We start from the raw sequence: 15634 nt of genomic DNA on the forward strand, positions 1-15634 counted from the left end.
TGTGACGCAGCAGTAAATTGGCATTCAGAGCTAGACACCATGTGTCCGTCTCTTGTGTACCTGCGTAGGGAGTTGCGCAGACGGACAGGCGCCTAAGCCGTGCTGCCGATCGAGAGGTGACAATTGGTGACCCCGACGTGATAAGGCAGGCCTGCATTGGTGAGGGAGGCGCGCAGTAAGGCATCTCTGTTTCAGCTGCTCGATATGGCTTCGATGGAGCAAGTGGTGAGTATGCTGAAAGGCGTGGGGCAGCAGGTGGAGAGCCCTATGCATAAGAAGGACCTGGACCCGCTCTTCCGTTGGATGGTGCGGACAGGTATAGCGGCCGCTCCTCACTGTGTGAGTAAGGGGGCCCTCGAACAAACAGCAGAGGAACTATTCCAGAGAGCCTGTGCTGGGAACAAAGAGGCTCTCTCCGGTCTTCTGCCGGCATTAGGCTCCCTCCGGGCCATGCTGGAGAAAGCAAAAGACTGCAGGGGTGCGTGGCAGGCGGCATGTGCTTTGCTGCGGCCTGAGGCTTGGAACCGCCCAGGAATGTCCCTTCCCAAGCCTCTAACAAAGGACCAGCAGGAGCCGTGCCCAAAGGGGTTAGTGGGTCCGGGCGCCAGGCACCGCTCCCCAGCACCCACTCGGTTGCAGGACGACCGAGCGAGAAGGCGGGCAACGGACAAGGGTGCAGGGAGGAACAGGGTGGGGGAACAAATTGTGAGAAGGTTTGCGTCCCAGCTAAAGTCGTGGAGGGAAAAGAAAATGGCGGCGGGGAAGAAGATGGCGGGAGGGGGGCCGGAGAGCCGTTACTGGAGCCATTTACAGTGCCGCTCCACACGCTCCCCTCTGGCCCTTCAGCGCCGTCTGAGTGTCAGATGTGGGGAAGAGAGGGTGGTGGTGCGTACTGGGGTTTGGGAAAAGGGGGATTGGTCCGGATTCCCGAGGCGCCTCCAGAGGGCACCGGCTCCGGAGCCAAGGGGACGAGTCCCCTCTTCAGTGCCCCCGCCATATGGGGTACCGACAGCAGGGCGAGAGGATAAGGCGCTGCTCCCAGAGCGAGCAAGGGAAGAAATACAGGAGAAAGAGGGAAGAGAGAAAAGGCTTGAGGAAAAGGTAGAGGAGTTACGAGAAGAAATGAAGCGCTTGGTGTGCAAAGAGGGGGCACCGAATAAGGACAGGAAGCGAGCAGCAGCAGAACGCTGGACGATCACCGCACGGGAGTGCGTGCTTGCTGATTGCACGCTGCAGCCTGAGGAGGGGCCAGCGCGAACGGCATATCCAGGGCTGATCCAACCAGGGGGAAACCGTGCTTGGAATCCGCTTGATTACAAGCTTTTAATGCAGTTGCGGAAAGCTGTGACAGAAGGGCGTATCATGGGACCCTCTGCACAACTGCTGTTGGACACCATCGCCATGGGCGGCCCATTAATATTTGATTGGCGACAATGCGCTCGTGCTTGCCTTACTCCTGCTCAAGTCCCCATCTGGGAGCAGATGCTGCGAGAGGAAGGGGAAAAGCTGCTATTGCAGGCGAGAGATGAGCCAGACCATCCCATTTATGGGGCCCACATAGATATGTTGCTAGGCACGGGACCCTGGCTCGCTCCGCAAGATCAAGTTGAGTTGCCACTTCCTGTGCTGATTGCTGCAGCTGGGCTCGGGCGACAAGCCTTTGAGCGTATGAATCCTGTGCTCTCAGGGACACCGAGTTATCTCCATATAAGACAAGGCTCAAATGAGACTTTCGGCCACTTCGCAGACAGAGTGCAAACTGCAATAGCAGGGTCCTCTTTCCCAGCAGCTGCACAGGAAGTGCTAGTGCGAGACTGCGTGCGTACAAACTGCTTAGCGGCGTACACGCAAGCTCTTGCAGCGCTCCTGGCTACGGCTAGTGTGAGGGATATCATCCAGCGAGGGTGCGGATTTGGTCGCACATAGGAAACAGCACCGCTAGCTGAGACAAGCGGGCAGCAGCAAGCAAAAAGCAATGGATGACAACAACGTGCCCAACAAGCCAGCTAGAACCCGGGGGGCTGCCGGGGGGAAAGGTGCCCCACACCCCCCTGACCGCTGCTGGAACCTGGACAGAGAATGAGAGGAGCACGAATCCCCCACAACACGTCACCTGCACTCACCCACTTCAGCCCCAGCCCTCTCCCAGACCTCTGCTTCTTTCTTAATTCATTACAGGTTGGATGTTTGTTTCCTAGCACCTCTGTCTGCGGCCATTCCTGCAACAGGAGGGGAGGGGCTTAACGCAGTCCCTGCCGCACGAGTAGATCTGACCCTTCACCTCTGCCCCCAGCCTAGGAGGAAACCCCGTGGGTCCGCATGCAGACGCTTGGTCAGAACCTTAATGCCCAGACTTGGGGTAAGGAAACTAGAAAGGGCTCTTAAAAATCTTCCGCTCCCATGGAACCACAGACCATTGCACAATAGATGCCACTTGAGCCTTGCAGCAGGAAAATTCTTCTGTAGCCCTGAGAGTAGGACCGACACCTCTGGGACTTGAGGTGCTCACCCTGCAGCAAGGAGGTGTCTGTGCATCCATTCATACCGCCTGCTGCACCCGCGTTAACAGCTCAACAAACCAAACGCCGTGTCCAAACATCTTCAAACATCTTCAGCCCAGCTTCAGTTTAATCTCTGCTGTGAAAAGGCCCAGTAGTGGGGTCCTCAAAACCTCCTGCACCTTCGGGGGGACAACACAAATCTACAAGTGGGCTGTAAGCGCAGGCGGTGCCTAAAGGAAATGACAGGAATTCAGCTTCAGAGCTGTAGATTTCCAAGGACTGCTTCACTCCAGCGCCAGGCCACCAGGCCAGGCCAGTCGTTATTCATTTTAAGCTTCGTCGCACTCTAGGAATTGCTAACTGCTGCTTCATTCTTTCCCCTCACGCTGCGGAGACCGCTGCTGCCACTCTTTCCTTCAGGAAGCCGTTCAGGTCACTTCACAGCCGCACAGAGCGACGGGATGAGTCAAGGCAGCGGCTGAAACGTAAATAGGCAGTCTCAGCCGCGACACGCGCTCAGAGCCAAACCGCTTCTGAGCTCTGCTGCACTGACTGAGCGCACTGGTGAGTCAGGGTCACCCTGGGGAAGCCACCAGAAGCCGGTACCTTCTGCTCCAGCCCCGCTGCAGCAAACCCCGCTGTCCCAGCATCCAGCCCAAGGAGCAGCGGCTGTCCTGGCTGTCCCCTCTGGAACCCACGGACACACTCGCTGTCCTGGTTTCGGACGCTGCGGGCGAGGAGAGAGCCCGTGGCGCGTGCCCAAACGTGGGCCTGAGCCATCAGCAGCCCGAGCTGCGCCCCCCTGGCCAGAGCAGGCAGCCCCCCCAACACGAGCAGCCCTCCCCGGGCCGGGCACCGCGCAGCAGCACCCACAGCCGGGCCTGGCGCCGCCGCCACAGCCCAGGCTCCGCCCAGAGCCGCCCTGGCCGCGGGGATCTGAGGAGCCAGCGCCGGCCTGGGGCACGCAGCCACCGTCGGGGAGCGGGCAGCCACAGCCCCGGGCCTGCACCTGCGGGGGTGCCGGCTCTGACTGGTGCCCTGGGCTGTCACTCTGCCCGCATCTGCCTCTGATTGGTGCCCTGGGCTGTCACTCTTGTCTTTTCTGGCTCTGATTGGTACCCGGGGCTGTCAGTCTGCCCTTAGCTGGCTCTGATTGGTCTGCTGGGCTGTCACTCTGCTCTCCTCTGCCTCTCATTGGTTCGCTCGGCTGTCACTCTTCTCTTTTCTGTCTCTGATTGTTGCCTAGGTCTGTCACTCTGCCCTCGTCTTGCTCTGATTGGATCCTTGGCTGTCACTCTGCCCTGGTTTGGGCCTGCCCTTCCCTGTGTGGATGCTGCCTCTGATTGGCCCCCGGGGGGGGTCAGGCTGCTGGGCTGCAGTGCCCGCCCTTCACCTGAGGCGCTGCGTCCTCTGATTGGCTGCGTGGGATGTGCCCCTTGCCCCTCCCATCAAGTGATGGGTCAGGCAGCTTATCAATCGTGCGCGTGCTGCTCTCCCGCCAGCCGTGATTGGTGCCGCCGGCACGCCCCGCCCCGGCAGGCGGCCCAGCTCTCCTGGCTGTTCCCACCTTTCCTGTGGGCCTCCCAGCCTGAGCGGGCGTTTGGGTTTTGTACCCCCTGGCTCCCCGCGGCGAGAGCCGCATCCTCGGCCACGCTCCCTCCCTGAGAGCCCCGGGCCCTCCCCTCAAATAGGCAAACAAGTGCATCTGCAGGAGCCCGGGGGCAGCTGCGCCTGCGCTCCAGAGACGCCTGAAGCTGCCCTGAGCCCCAGGAGGCCCTGGCGCCTCGGCCTGCGCTGGGCCCTGCAGCCCCGCGGGGCCTGGCAGCGCTGGGGAGCCCCCGGGACAGAAGGGAGGGGCCGTGGTCGGCCCCCCTGGGGAGAGCGAGGGCTCCGTCCTTCCTTCTGGCCGCAGGAGGGTGCCCGGGGCGGGCACAGGGAACTGACTGCCTGCGAAATAGCGCTTGATTTGGGAGACTGACTGCGAAATAGCGCTTGGTTTGGGAGACTGACTGCGAAATATCGCTTGATTTAGGAGACTGACTGCGAAATAGCGCTTGATTTGGGAGACTGACTGCGAAATAGCGCTTGATTTGGGAGACTGACTGCGAAATATCGCTTGGTTTAGGAGACTGACTGCGAAATAGCGCTTGATTTGGGAGACTGACTGCGAAATATCGCTTGATTTGGGAGACTGACTGCGAAATATCGCTTGATTTAGGAGACTAACTGCCTGCGAAATATCGCTTGATTTAGGAGACTGACTGCCTGCGAAATATCGCTTGGTTTAGGAGACTGACTGCGAAATATCGCTTGATTTGGGAGACTGCCTGCGAAATATCGCTTGATTTGGGAGACTGCTAGACAATGCCTAGCAATCCTGTTTGCCTTGAAACTCACTTCAGCTTGTCAGGGACTGGAATTTGTCAAGAAACTGGTATTTGTCAAGGACTGATATGTCTAGCAAAGGACAGAATGTCAGTTCAGATTCGGTCAGAAGTCGGAAACTGCTGAAATGCCCCAGTGAAAGGAGAGCGTGGGTGAACGACTGAAGCTCATCTCCAGGAAGATCAGACCCCTGGAGAAGGGAACGACCACCAGAGACAGCTCTGAAATGCTAACGCAAGTGGTTTTTTAATAGCCCCGCCTCGCTCAGGCACATGTATGTCTGTATTGTGCAATCCTATGGATGTGTGTACCTGCACCAGATAAATTTTGGATAAAATGTGCTGTCGGTGTGCGTGCTTTTGGAGGAGCGATCCCCCACGCACCCGGCGCCGAATAAACATGCCTGCTTTGTAACTCACTCCGACTTGTAGAGTTTGATCCGCGCGTCACGCTGACCCGGGGTGTCCTTGCAGCAAAGCCCCCGTTGCCCCACTGGAGCACAAGAACCCGGAGGGGAGGAAGGGGAGAGGCGCGTTAGGCAACCTGCCCCCTCCTGAGACAGCCCACAGCACGAAAAAGCACTCGCATCCTGCCAAGTTTGTCCCCGTGCACAGAGGTGGGCACCTCCTGTGTGCTCTGGGCTGGCACAGCCTCCCCGAGTCGTGATCTGGAAAGTCTCATTTTTAAGGGACAATGTGTCTTTCATTACCCACAGCAATTTATTTCGCTGACCCATACCCGCGGTGTCAAAAGGAGGGCAGGAAAGCTGGTGGCGGGGCTGGCAGGCGTGTCCCAGAGGAGCAGCTGAGGGCTCTGGGTGGTGCATGGCGCGGAGCCATTGGGCACCAAAGCCAGCTCGGGTCGGAACCAAGAGGTTCCCCTCGTTTTCAGGGCCCAAAGCGCCATTTGTAGCACCAGCCCATCCTGTCAGTGCCCACCGCCCCACTTTTGGGGCCAAAATCCTCACTATTCGGGTCCCAACCCGTCTGCTCTGACCCCCAGCCTTTTCTGGGGGCCCAAATTCCATCCTGAGGGCCTAAACGCGGGAGGCCCTGCCCGTTGCCTGGCAACGCCCGCCCAGAAGTCAGGGGGGCGCCAGTGGGCCCAGGACAGCCAGTGCCATTTGAGTAGGCGGGGCCAAGTCACGTGATTGACAGTGAGCAAAGAGCCAATCCCAGGAAGCATCGCCCCAGGGCAGGGCGGGCACTGTGCCTGCAGAGAGTGACAGCCCGGGCCGCCAATCAGATGGAGGCCGAGCTGTGCAGCGCAGCGGCCTGGCCGGCAGAAGAAAGAGGATTTCTTGCGCGCTGAGGCCAAATTCACCCGCTGGCCTGTGCTCCTGCAAGAACAGCTGGGCGCAGTGCTCTGCAGCGCACAGTGTGCCCATCCGTCCCCAGCCTTTCCGTCTGCAGCGCCGTCGGTTGGTGTCAGACCAGGCCAGAGGCCGCTGCTGCTGCTTCAGCCCCAGGGAGGTGGGGTCCCTTGAAATGAGAGCGCTGGCGTGTGGGCAGTGCCAGCCACGGCGTCTGTGGGGACACAGAGCTGTGCCTGTGGCTGAAACGGCCGCTTCTGCCAAGCTCGTGGGCCCCGAAGGGCCCCTCTGGGCCTGGATTTGTGCTGTTGAGCCATCTGAATTCTCCAGGTCCTGGCCCAACTGCCCTTGTGTGAAGCCCTGCCTTGTGCCTACAGATCCTTTGGCTGTGTGACCCTGCCCCATGTCATGAGCCAGGAGGAGTTCCCAGGGGAATACTGCTGCCCTGAAGAGAAGAGGTGAAGGTGCTTCTCTCTGCTGCTAATGTAGCTCCCGGCCAGAAAGACTGACCTGCCTCAAGCTGCTGCAACCTCTGTCAGGTCTTGAGGGGTCTTCATCTGGATGAGAACATGCAGGGAATTAACCAGGCCGTGGTATCCAGATGGCAATGTCTGCCTGGTGAAACGGGGCTGAAGGCGCTGTCCTTTGTCTGCTGCTCTGAGGCTGACGGACGGAAAGCAGTGGCTGGGAAGAACTGCAGGTCATATCTTGCCCTGCTGACCCGACCTGGGAGCCCTGTGTTTCCCTGTGTCTGGCTCATCTCTGCAGCAGCGTAGGGAAGAGAAGGAAAAACGGATTGCCCACAGGTAACATCTGACTCTGAGCTGAAAGGATGGTGGGCGGAGGATGAGCTCAGGCCGTGCTCAGGATCGCAGTGCACACGCTCCCAGGGGAAGCGCGTTAATGACTGCGGTGCTACTCAGGGCCAGTTCTTGAGGCAAGGCCTTTTTGTCTGAGAGGAAACGTGGGGAAGATGAATAGCCGACGCGCTGTTTTTAAGTATTTGCCACTTGGACGTCCCGTGGGATTTGCCCAGGGCTCAGGGTTTGCAGTGTCGTGGACGGAGTCTTACTGAAATAGCGGCGATGCTCCCTGTGAAGCAGAAGTTAATCTGCAGAGACCTGGTTTGGAAGTGCTCTGGTTTGCCATCTTATGCAACTGGAGTTTCCCGCTGTGCTCGTGACGGCCAGCCAAGCAGTTCTGTTTCCTTAGCTGCAGAAGCATCTCTGGCCGTGAGATGAAGATGAGGGATCTGAGCCACAGTCAGCAGGCACTGACCTCCCTTGAGCCCCGTGCCAGAGCCTGCCCAAGAGCCCTGGGCAGGGGCGCTCGGGTGAAACGCATCCGTTTGAAGGGAGCCCCGGTGCGCAGAGCGATGGAGCGCGGAGGCCGTGTGGAGCTCCTGGGTGAGGGAGTCAGGGGGAGCCTGGGTTCAGGAGAGAGTGGAGAGCTGTGTGTGTCAGGCTGTGCTTCTCGGGGTGCTTCGTGAGAGCGACAGGGCCGGCTGTGCTGGGCTGTGCGCGTGGGTGTCAGCCTGTGCCCAGAGCCCTGCCACGGCATTTTGCAATGCAATTGCGCTCTGGTGGAATTGAGCATGCGAGGCGCGTGCGAGATCTAAGGACGAGATTCCCACGGCCATGGCGCAGGCTTTGTGGGCTCTGCGGTTTCCTTTTGTTATAAACCCAGGTAAGGAGGTGTGACTATTGCAGTGCATGATAAACACGGGGCATGCACGTTCACTCAGCGCCTGATACAGTCGTAGCGCCGTGGGGGTGCGAGCCCCACAGCAGTCTTTACACAGTTGTGCCATGCAAAAGCAGTATTGGCTATCTGTCACTGTATTGACCGGGCAGGCAGCGAACTGCTGGAGCGCTGCGCACACTGCCGCGAGTTCCAGCTGCTGTACTGAGGGGGTTTCAGGTGAATGTACCACACGTTGTTGCCATTGCTTCCTCTGCAACCAAACGACCCCATACTTTGCTGTTTTTCCTGCGGCGTCTGTAAATACCGTCGGCCCATTTACCGGCCGAGTTGCAATGAGTATTTTTGGTAAGACACGAACCACCGCCAGGATTGTGCCTACTTTTGTGGGCGCAGAGCCGATTAGCAGGCCAGGACAGTCGGCTAAGGCGGCTTGCACTGCCGTACTATGTTGTATAACATGGTGGAGGGATGTTGCCTCCATTTCTACCTGGATTTTCTGAGGTTCCTCCCCGCATAATTGTGTGATCTTTTGCCAGCCCCAGGAGATGGCTCCGGCCAGTACTGCTGACCACTGGGGTAACGCCACTCTTGGAATTCCCACATACCCATACATCAGGGGTGCTTCCGGCAAACCCTGAAATATGAGTACGATTGCTCCCTCTTTTTGCAGAATGATGTGGCGTCCCATCTCCTTTTGCGGGTCCCACCGCCGTAGTCCACCTTCCTGTAGTCAGCGGAAGAAGGTGGACAGCAGGTTTTTATGCCGAGCTATGCGGGGCTGCAAGATCTTGAGTCCCTGCCAGTTCGTCTGTGAACGGCTTCATCTCTTCGGGTGAAAAGAGGGCGAATTGCCGCAGCCATTGGATTGCCCCCACCAGTTTTTGCATGTCATTTAAGGTATGCACTTTAGGGTCTTCTATTACTATCTTTTGCGGAGAGATAAAGCGTTGTTGAATGCGGGCCCCCAAGTAGTTCGTGGGACATCCCTCTTGTCTTTTTCCGGGGGCTACTTGGAGTCCTGCTGACTCCAAGGTCCCTACAACCTCAGCACGCAGAGTGCTAGGCCAAAGGTCGGCTGCTGTCAGGATGTCATCCATGTAATGATACACAGCCCACTCTGGATGTTTCTGGCGGAGCGGCTCTAGTATCGCAGCAATGCATAACTGGCATAAGGTGGGTGAATTTGTCATCCCTTGTGGGAGCACCACCCAGTGATACCTTTTTGCGGGTGCCGCATTATTGGTAGTGGGGATGCTCATCGCAAATCCTGGAGCGTCATCTGGGTGCAACGGAATACTGGAAAAACAATCTTTTAGATCGATTACTAGGGTGTGCCAATTATCCGGTAACATGGAAGGCCAGGGAAGACCAGGTTGTAAAGGGCCCATGGCTTCTAACACAGCGCTACCGCTCTCAGGTCATGCAAAAATTGCCACTGACCTGACTTTTTCTTTATAAGGAACACCGGGCAGTTCCATGGACTCGTGGTAGGGACTAAATGTCCTGCTTTTACTTCTCTGTCCACTAATTCGTGCAAAGCTGCCAGCTTCTCTTTTGTGAGGGGCCACTGGTCCACGCAGACCGGCTTATCGGAAACCCATTTCATCCGCTGGCAACTCACTCCAGTGGCCCCTAACAAAAATGTTCCCCAGTGACAATTTGTGTTTGCATTTGTGAGAGGACATCCCTTCCCACCAACGAAATGGACAAACTCGGGAGGACGTACGGCCGACATCGGCCCTGTCCCTTTTCTCCTTCTATCTGAATTGTAATCATTACCTCTGATTGCCTAGCAATCGCCATCCCGCCTACCCTCCCAGCTGTCGTGCTGTGCTCAGGGGCCAGTGTTTTGGCCAAACACTGGCCGGTACCGTGGTGATGTCCGCTCCCGTGTCGATCATTGCTGCAACGCGTGTTGTTGGATCCTTACAAGGCCCCGCTGAGCACGTCAGCTGTAGGAATACCATGGGTCGGGCGCCTTTCACCTGCATGGCTAGGCCTACTAACGGGCACTCTCCCGGTATTTCCCCTTCTAGCCCTACTGATTCTACTACCACCGTGTGTCCATTCGTTATTTGAGGAGGGATGTCCACCCCCCAAGCGTGTGCTCCCGCCCCATATACCACTGATCCAGGCTCCATGGGAGAGGTTATTCGCGCGAGTCGAATTTCACCGGGCGCGACCGTGATAGGGGCACATGTTAGTTTTCCTCTTGGTTGGGCCCCGGCCAGGGTCCCCTCCAGGGAATGAGCGGTGCCGTCAGAGTCGTAGCTTGGTCTCGGTTCTGGGCCCGTGATCTTGTCGCAGCCACCTGGGCCCGCGGTTGGCTGCGGCTCCCGTTTCCTGCCACGATATTCCTTCCCTCTGCACCTTTCCCCACCGCCGAGGCCTGCTTTCGTTGTTTGCAGCTCCGGGCCAGATGGCCCTGCCCCCCGCAGACCCCGCAGCGGGCAGGCGATCGCACCCCGACCTTTCCTTGTTGGGGCGTTCTCTTTGCAGGTGTCCTTCTCCCCCACACCCAAAGCACTTTGGTCCTCCTCCCCCTGCTGAGAGGCTGCAGAGATGGCTGCCGCCAACGGCGCTGCCTCTTGTAGCTTTTCGAAATCTACCCCAGCTTGTAACAATTCCCCGAGACTTGCCTCCCATGGGAGACGAGCCGGTGCCTGTTTAAAACTCTGCATGCAGTTTGTTCCTACGGGATCTTTTAGCACTGTGTTTTTGCCCCATCATCTAAATTACTCGCCTCTATAGCCGCAGACAGCCGATCAACGAAAGCCCCAAAACTTTCCGTCGGTTTTTGTTTCATCAGGGTATACGCAGGGCAACTACTTATAAGCGCTCCCATTTTGTCCAAAGCCTTGCGAGCGGCAGTCGGCGTCGCCATCAAAGTACCCACCGGCAGATGGCACAGGACCTGCGGGTCTGTGAAGGCCCCCCTCCCCGCTAGCTGCTCCTTCGTGGCCCCACACGCGGGGTGCGCAGGATTATGCTGTGCCTCTAAGAAAGCGCCCTCACAAGCTGCTTGGAAGGCGTTTTCCCAAAGCATACATTGTGCCGGGGAGAATATTGCTCTGGCCATCTGTCTGCAGTCAAAAGCACTCGGACAGTTTTGGAATACCCTATCTAGGAGCAGTTGAGCCGGCCCCCCTTGTATGCCCCCCTCCTTTATCTCTTTTCGCAGCTGAACCAGAATTTTATAATCTATAGGATTCCACACCGGCCCCCCCGGGCCCATGGTAATCGGGTATAACAAGGGAAGGTCCCCTCCCCCCGCTTCCAGTCTGCAGCCCGCCAAAATGCATTCCCGCGCTCGCAAACGCCAATTTTTTGCAAGATCCCCTAATTCCCCCAACTTTACCCCCTCTGCTGCTTCTGCTCTCTGAGCCGCTTGCTGGACACTCTGGGCTGCCTGTTCGGCCTTTTCCACCATCTCGCTCGGTTGCCCCATAAGATCTATCATTTTCCTCACCAAGTCCTGTCCCCCACCCGCTTCTCGCTCCTGTTGTTCCCCCTTTTTATCCGCCTGTTCCCCCCCCGGCCCAAATACGCCGGTGGCGCCGAGGCGTCTAACGGCTGATTTGTTCCCTCCTTCCGACTCTGACTCCAAGAGGAGAATGGCGGCGTGGGGAACGGAGTGGGGAATGGGCCTCCCCCCATCCCCCTTCCCTCCGTGACGGGGTGCGTCCACCCTGGGAATCCTGCTATTCCCCCGACAGAGTTATTTTTGTTGAACCCCTATACTGAGCGTGTTTTTCCTTTTCAGCCGGCGCTAACAGTGTCTCCTGCTCTCCGGGGTTTTCCTCGACCACCCCCCCTTTCCCCGACTTGTCCTCCGACTCGCCCTTCTTGCTCTCCTTTCCTTCCGCGGGTGTTCCCGTCCCTTCCCCCGGGTCAGCGAGGTCCACGACCGCGGCAGCTAGCGTGTCGCGGTGCTCTCTTGGCGCCTTAAAGGTATCTCGCACAGCTCCCCATGCCGAGATTAGCCCTGCAGCCTCCTTGTTTCCCGCACAAGCCGATTGAAACAACTCCTCCCCCGCCTTTTCTAATACGCTCCGGTCCAGGCACCCCCTGGACTCGAAGCCAGACCACGCCGCATCATCCACTGGAGTAGCGCACGCGTCTGTTTCCCATGCACCTCCGTGCCTGCACGAGATGCTAATGTCTTTAACGTGCTCACCACCGCCTCCATGGATGCCATGGTTATCCCGGGTGCCACACGCGTTCCCGAAGAGCACGCGCTACCCACTTCGAGAACCCTTCCTTTCTTCCTCTGGAACCGTCCTTCTTCTCTTGTGGCACACAGCTACCTCAAAGACCCCTTCACCCAGCCGGGCCTTTATCACGTCGGGGTCACCACTTGTAGCGTTCTTCTGTGGGCTGCTCTCCTCAGGAGGTCCCGAATACTAGGGCTCAGACCCATCTCGTCTGCCCTCCCAGGACAGGGACACGCAGAGACGGACACATTGCATCTAGCTCCAAATGCTGATTTATTGCTGCGTCACACAGCCTTATGTACCACACGCCACCTAGACACCCGACTGCCCCGGAACCCCGTGACCTCCCTAGCCCGCCCCCTCTCGCCCCTGTTTGGCTTTCCCAATTTTTGTCCCGCCTCCCTACCGCCCCGCTTCTGCTATCCTATAGATGGAGTCTTACTGAAATAGCGGCGATGCTCCCTGTGAAGCAGAAGTTAATCTGCAGAGACCTGGTTTGGAAGTGCTCTGGTTTGCCATCTTATGCAACTGGAGTTTCCCGCTGTGCTCGTGACGGCCAGCCAAGCAGTTCTGTTTCCTTAGCTGCAGAAGCATCTCTGGCCGTGAGATGAAGATGAGGGATCTGAGCCACAGTCAGCAGGCACTGACCTCCCTTGAGCCCCGTGCCAGAGCCTGCCCAAGAGCCCTGGGCAGGGGCACTCGGGTGAAACGCATCTGTTTGAAGGGAGCCCCGGTGCGCAGAGCGATGGAGCGCGGAGGCCGTGTGGAGCTCCTGGGTGAGGGAGTCAGGGGGAGCCTGGGTTCAGGAGAGAGTGGAGAGCTGTGTGTGTCAGGCTGTGCTTCTCGGGGTGCTTCGTGAGAGCGACAGGGCCGGCTGTGCTGGGCTGTGCGCGTGGGTGTCAGCCTGTGCCCAGAGCCCTGCCACGGGCAGGCTGGGAGGTGCGAGGTGCCAGCAGAGCAGGGCAGCGGGCTGAAGCAGGGTCCAAGTTATCACCAAGCGTGCCGGAGAGAAGAGCAGCTGGCCCCTTCTGAGGGCAGCGCTGGCACCTCTGTGGGCTGTGTGGGACTTGGCTTTTGGCATATTGGGCCAGAGTGGGTGTTTGCAGGTGGTGTGTGGCTCTGCTCACGGTCAGTCCTGCAGGCTAGCTGGCTTGGTCTGAGCCCTGGCACAGGTGATGGAGCTGGGAGGAAGCCTTTGGGTGCTGCCATGAGTTTCTCTGGCCGCTGCTGTGTTTCAGGGTAACACCCCGAGGGATGTGGCTGTGCTGGAGCGGGGAGGCTGTGCTGGCGGCAATGTCAGAGATGCCTGCAGTGGCCATTGTGTGCTTTCCCTGAGCTGCTGTTGCTGCTGTGAGATGAGGCCCTGCTAGCCAGGCGCTCTGGTGTGCGTGCCCCAGCAAAGGAGGGAAGAGCAGCTGGTTTCTGTGGCGCTGGGGCAGCAAGGAGCGGGTCAGAGATCCCTGCTGATGGCGTGCGCTGCTCCTGCGGGAGTGGGTGGGCGCTAGCGTCCCCGTCCCCTCTGCCTCCGTGTCCCCCATGGTGTTCGAAACCCACCTCCTCCCCTCTGTGTCCCTGCTGTCGCCATGGCGGTGTTGGGATGCCCTTGTTGCTACGGGAACGAGGACAACAGTCCGGCTGAGAGCTGGGATCAAGCGGGTGAGTGTGCCTCGGTGTCCCCGCGGCGTGGGAAAGGTGAGGGATGCTGGTGAGCACCCCCGTGCTGACGTGGCTGCGTCTTGTCCCCTCTGAAAGAGGGAGGGCAGCCGTCGGTGCCGCTGAGCCCAGGCTGCTGAGGGTCGGGAGGAGGGGCTGGGGAGCGCGGCCGGGCAGAGACCCAGGGCTGTGGGGGAGCTCGCGGAGGGCTGACACCCCCTGTCCCACGCAGCAGTGTGGGGGCACCCCTTGTGTGAGAGGGGGGAGAGAGGCAGGGCTGCGCCTGAGCCAGGGCCACCTCGGGCCTGACAAAGCTCTCCTGGGAGCAGGTTGTGCTCCCCTCCTGTGGGATCCCTTCCCCTGCGACCAAGCTGCTTTTCTGGGGGAGGATTTGAGGGGTGAGGTGGCCTGTGGAGCAGAGTGGGGTCTCTGCTGCTGCCTGAGAGGCACCTGGGGGCGGCAGCGCTTTCCGTGTCAGGGCCTGGGAGCTGGAGCCCCTTCTTCCCCCGCAGAGCTGGACAGGGAGCAAGCTTTGCTCCCCAAAAGACAAACTGCCAAAACTTCTTCCTTTCTTCCCAAGGGATGCTGATGTGACTGCATCCAGGCTGTGGGTTAAACGTGGAGGGGACAGAGGCTGCCTGCCTCGCGGCTGCTGCTGTTGCCCTCCTCATCTTGCATGTGGCCTTTTGCATGTTCTGGCTCAGCCTGTCAATGAGGGGTGAGATTATTTGTCCTTGCTCTGTCTATAAAATGCGGTGAAGGCTTATGATGAGAAGTGCAACAGCTGGCCCAGCTGGAAGGGACTGCAAAGCTGACTCACCGCGACTCCCCTTGCGTTTTAAACCCGTGGGTGGTTTTCTGGGGAGCGGTTCCTGCGTACACCTAGGGAAAACAGCAAGGCTGGACTGCTCCAGGAGGGTGCAGATTGCTCGTACCAGGTTGTCCAGCCTTGCCCCCCGACTGAAGGGTGGGAACGGACTCGGTGAAGCCAAAATGTGCTCTGTAACACCTGGGGCTTACAGCCAGTGCTGTAGCAGTACAGCAGTAATCCCGTGCATCCAAGATTTTTCCTGTCCTGGCAGCCAGTAGTGTGTGTGTGCTGGAGAACTGGGTGCGAGGCTGGAGGCAGCCAAGGTGGGGCTGGGGGGTGGTATTCCTGCCTCTGCTTCCGGTGGGTTCCCTGTCGTCAGTCTGGCACCTTTGGATGCAATGCGTGGTTCTGTTCTTCCAGAGGCTGAAAGGCCTTTGTGAGAGCTGGGCATGAACAGGCAGAACTGTTTCACTGGGAAGGTTCTGAAGCTGGAGGCTGATCCAGCTTGGCTTGGGTGGAGGTTCACAGGACCATTTCAGACAACGGGGCTGATGCCTGAGCTCTCAGGGTCCTGGCTGGTGAAGGCAGCTGGTCAGGATGTGTGCGTCGTGCAGGCTGTGCTGTGCACGTCGAGTTGATGCTGCAGAAGCCAAGAGACAGTTCAGAACGGGAGAGAGGGTGGTTTTTCAGGGTGCTGGCAGTGCCCCTTGTCCCAGCATGGCTGTGCAGTTCCCTGGTAGATTAACAAATCCTTGCGTGTCAGCAGAGCAGAGGTTCGTGTGCTGTAACCCCCAGGGAGTACAGGATTGGTCATTGCATCTGAGCTCTCCTTTGCAGGCCAGGGTAAGTGTCATGCCAAAGCATTTGCTGTGGAGTGAGATGTGTCCTGTGTGGAGACAATCTGATACCTGTAGTGTTCTTCTCTGGGCTCCTCTCCTCAGGAGGTCCCGAATACTAGGGCTCAGACCCATCTCGTCTGCCCTCCCAGAACAGGGACTCGCAGAGACGGACACATTGCATCTAGCTCCGAATGCCGATTTATTGCTGCGTCACA

Source organism: Chlamydotis macqueenii, chromosome 6, assembly GCF_036417535.1.
Source record: "Chlamydotis macqueenii isolate bChlMac1 chromosome 6, bChlMac1.mat, whole genome shotgun sequence".
NCBI classification, from domain to species: domain Eukaryota; kingdom Metazoa; phylum Chordata; class Aves; order Otidiformes; family Otididae; genus Chlamydotis; species Chlamydotis macqueenii.